Source organism: Montipora capricornis, chromosome 4 (assembly GCF_036669925.1).
Source record: "Montipora capricornis isolate CH-2021 chromosome 4, ASM3666992v2, whole genome shotgun sequence".
NCBI lineage: Eukaryota > Metazoa > Cnidaria > Anthozoa > Scleractinia > Acroporidae > Montipora > Montipora capricornis.
The window spans coordinates 46,510,491-46,515,490 of NC_090886.1; positions in this window are offsets into that span (position 1 = coordinate 46,510,491).

Sequence of the window (5,000 nt, forward strand, 5' to 3'; positions counted from 1 at the left end):
AAAACGTTAGAAATTCCCTGTAAACTTAATTTGTTTCGGCCCACAGGCTGGAATGCCAGCCATTTATGTGATTTAAGCATTTAAATGCACTTAAAGAGCCACTGAATCCAATGTTTATTTGTTCAATAATGAACCGACTTGCACCGCATTTTTGAAGCCGAATTGAAAAGAATAAATTAATGTATGAACGCTTCAAGATGATTAACATCGTGCATCAATGAATGTTTTTTCAATGATATAGTTGAAAAAGAGTACGTGTGCATCCGCAGATTAACTTAAGGCCAAACCTAACGTCGCTGTTCTCTGTCTCTCTGTCTCTCTGCGTTTTTTGGGAAAATCCAAAAACGGATTTGTGATCCCGGATCGATGGATTCTTCAGCGTCAAAAAAACACAAAATCCGAAAAAGGATTATTTTCCATAACAACGCAAACAAACGAACCCCACGTTGCGTGCAATTTCAAAAACAAAACAAAAAATTAGCGGTTATAAGGCTCGTTTTAAACGTCGCATTTTACACGTGCCGAAACTAATGTAAATGAGAAAAATCTGTTTGAGATTCGGCACATCTAAAATGCGACGGTCAAAACGGGCCTTATCGATCGATAAAAAGAAATTGACGAACAAGATCCGTGCTAAGGTACTTAGCTGTACGAAAGGTGATCTATTAAATAATAATATTGCTGTCAAGAAACTTTAAGTGTAATTTCTGTTGTGAAATTTGCAGGAAACTTAATTATTTTCGACCTAGTCGTGTCTTCAATCGTACGGTAAAAACGTTTTGGTTAAACTGTCATGTACGGTTGCTGTTATGTATCATTTTTGCATGGAAAACCGCTTGTCAAAAATATTTTTTTCAAATCCTTTCCCGAAAAAACGCTGAAGTGATGAATCTTAAAAATCCGGATTTAAATTTGATTTGATCCGTAGTATCCTCCTCTAGTGTGGATACTTTGGATTCATGATCCGTTTTTGGATTTCGGCAAAAAAACTCGAATCCGTTTTCTGATTTTCCCAAAAAACGCACCCTCAGATAACACAAGGAAAGCTTTTAAGTTATTGTCTGATCCCAAGGGAGGAAGCGTTTCCACCTCCTAAAGCCAATACAAGACAAAACCTATTATAATTTTGAATTCTTAATTTTAAAAGATCGGTGTTACTGTCGATTGAAATTCTTTAGTTACTGAAATAGACTCTAAAGCCTCGCCCGCCCGTGATTCCGTTCAGACAACATGCAGATCTAAGCTCAGTTTCCTCTCTGAAGTTCAGTAAGGAACCAGGAGCCCGTTTCTCGAAAGTCCCGGAACTTTTCAGGCCCTTTTCGGGTATATCAGTTTCCTCAGTTTCTCAAAAAATGGAGAGCTTTTTAGCAATCATTTTGCTTTTTATTACCTTGAAAAAAGGGCTAAATACCAGCCTATCAAAGACATCAAAACAAGCGAATGGCCGTTTCGGAAGTGGCTTTTCGGAACTTCCCAGAAAAGGGGTTTGGGACATAACTGACCTTTGAACTAGCCGCTGATGAAGTAACACACTTAGGGTTCCGCAGTCACCTAATCTCAGTATTCTTTGCGTCAAACTTGGATATTGTTCACAAATTTCTAGTTCTAAAGAAAATGTGGTGCTGCGTCGGTGGGAGAGTGAAGCAGGAAAATTTGGTTTTACTACCGAATTGCAGACTTTGCACTCGATCGCATTTGAATTTCGACTTGCTTGTAATGAATATTTTTGGTATATTTAATTCATTTCCTGGTGAATGATCTCTTTACAATTTTCCATACGAATTACCACTTCACTCGACGGTTTCAGGCCTTAAGAGTTTTGAAGCAAGCAACCGTGGACAATTTTCCTGTCGGTGTACGTTGGATCAGCGGCTTAGAAATATTTGAATTCCTGATGAATTGCAATTGTCTTCTACAATTGATAGTTCAATGTTGAAGGGAGATTCTCTTGAGGATTCTTTTTCGTTCCTCCCGCGTGAGCGTGGTTTTCAATTAGCTTTCCTTAACATAACTAGTTTACCTAAACACATTGATGGGTTGAGGATTCTGCTTGCCGACAGATCTATCAACTTTTTAGCTATTAATGAAACAAGACTAGATGATAGTATATTGAACCGTGAGGTCCATATCTTGGGGTATGATATTATACGCCGGGATAGAAACAGGAATGGTGGTGGTGTCTGTTTTTACGTCAGATCCACTATCAACTATTCACTGCGTCTTGATCTGTCTGTTAATCAACTGGAAAATTTATGGGAGTAACTGCAGAATACCCCGCCACATCGAGTATTTTAAGAAGCTGGCTACGCAGTACGCGGAAAGAATTAAAGTCAAGATGGCGAAGTATCTTTACAAGCTGGCTACGCGGTACGCGGTACGCGGAAAGAATTAAAGTCAAGATTGCGAAGTATCTTTACAAGCTGGCTACGCGGTACGCGGAAAGAATTAAAGTCAAGATGGCGAAGTATCTTAACAAGCTGGCTACGCGGTACGCGGTACGCGGAAAGAATTAAAGTCAAGATGGTGAAGTATCTTTACAAGCTGGCTACGCGGTACGCGGTACGCGTAAAGAGTTAAAGTCAAGATGGCGAAGTATCTTTACAAGCTGGCTACGCGGTACGCGGAAAGAATTAAAGTCAAGATGGCGAAGTATCTTTACAAGCTGGCTACGCGGTAGGGTGTTTCTAAAACGAAGACCCAAAAACGAAGACCTAAGACCTAAGACCCTGTGATCTAAAACGAAGACCCACTGATCTAAAACGAAGACCCTGTGATCTAAAACGAAGACCCACTGATCTAAAACGAAGACCCTGTGATCTAAAACGAAGACCCACTGATCTAAAACGAAGACCCTGTGATCTAAAACGAAGACCCTGTGATCTAAAACGAAGACCCACTGATCTAAAACGAAGACCCACCTAAAAAATGTTAGAACGATGCCAAGCAGCTTATGGCTGGTCAGACGACATTGTATATTAGGCTGATTTAGCAACAGAACGGTAACGTCAGTGGCGACGTCGCGCGCAGCAAAACTACCAATGAGAATTTAGAATATAGAAGAAAAGAGTGGAGTCTACTCTATTCTGAATTCTCATTGGTGTTTTTTCTGCGCGCGCCGTCGCCACTGACGTTCCCGTTCTGTTGCTAAATCAGCCTATTATGGAATTGTGGGAACGCTGGAACAGTGGAACATCTGAATGTGGGCTCTGAGTGCGTGTTTTCGGAACTCCTCACAAGTAATGATATAGCGATGTTTCGTGTGATGTCACCCATTGTTACTACAGTAATATGGCAAACAGAACCTAATTATCATTTTAACAGGTTCCCGCAAAGCAGACAAAATTTTATTGGTAAAGGAAATTCTGCTCGTTTGGGTAAAACCTACAAAAATGAAAGAGGCGGTGATTACAAATATATCTATGATCTTTGAATATTTACGCACATGAACGACAACAGAAAAATTGACGAAAACGAGAAAGGTTCTTGGTCCAGCAGAAAAAATTGGCAGTAGAGGTAACAGACCAGTGCAGAGTGATTAAAGATCAATGTGCACTCCCAGCATTAAACATGCACATTTTTTGGCATGTGTGCGATACTCGTGAAAAACTGTGGGAAAACGTCATTAAAAAATCTTGTTGAAGTGTCTGGGAAAATCACTCACCGCTGATTTATCATTTTAAAAAATATATATTAGTTTCTCAAGGTAAATGATATTGCATTAGTTTCGGAGTTTTTTTTAAATTCCACTTCACAGAGTAGGAATAAGAAAAAGTTGAAATAAAAAAAGCTGTGTTGAAGCATATTTTGTAACATTTTAAACTTTATTTTCATGATCGTTTTATTGCATGCAAAGTATTTTAATGCACGATGCTTAAGAACTTAGATAGCAACTTGAAACGTGGAAACCAAATTACGTGTCGCAAACAACCTCGTCCCTCTTGGTTAATGTAAATAACCGTGAACCCACGACAAATGGCATTGGGCGATATCAGAATTTCCGCCGATGTTGTTGGAAACAAGAGGTCTGTGTTTGCGTATCTTTCTTATAAAGTTGTAATTGTTGTTGTTGTTAGTTATCTTAACGTAATGATATGTATGGTTAGTTTTTCCACGGTTAGCCAGCACGGGTTAGTGTAAAGGACCGCGGAAACTGTGGTTTCCGTTGCTATCAGTTTATCTAACAATTTCAATAACTCGAATTTAGCTAGGCTGAAGTATGTACCGCAAGTATTTACCACAAGCTTTTCTGCCGTGGTTGATGAGAGTGTTAGGATCACGTTTGTAGAATTTTTTCAAGATCTTTCACCAATCATGGCTAGCCAAGAGCATATACAAACGCCAGTTTTTGAGAGAACTAGCGAGAGTTGGCTGCTGGCAACGGCAGAGTGCTGAAGTTCCACGCCAGAATAAAGAAGTTTAATCTCTGAAGATGTGTTTAAAAAATCTGTCACGTAATAGCTGTCATAGTTGTCACTTTTAGTCATGTTATTGAGGTATAGATTACCATTTGTCTAAAAAAACAGCTTGCTTGCGTGAGAAAGCAAATGGTGTGGCCTTTTGATCGAGGTGGTCCATTTTTGTAGGTTTTACCCAAACGAGCAGAATTTCCTCTACCAATAAAATTTTGTCTGCTTTGCGGGAACCTGTTAAAATGATAATTAGGTTCTGTTTGCCATATTACTGTAGTAACAATGGGTGACATCACACGAAACATCGCTATATCATTACTTGTGAGGAGTTCCGAAAACACGCACTCAGAGCCCACATTCAGATGTTCCACTGTTCCAGCGTTCCCACAATTCCATAATATTCAATGTCGTCTGACCAGCCATAAGCTGCTTGGCATCGTTCTAACATTCTTTAGGTGGGTCTTCGTTTTAGATCAGTGGGTCTTCGTTTTAGATCACAGGGTCTTCGTTTTAGATCAGTGGGTCTTCGTTTTAGATCACAGGGTCTTCGTTTTAGATCAGTGGGTCTTCGTTTTAGATCAGTGGGTCTTA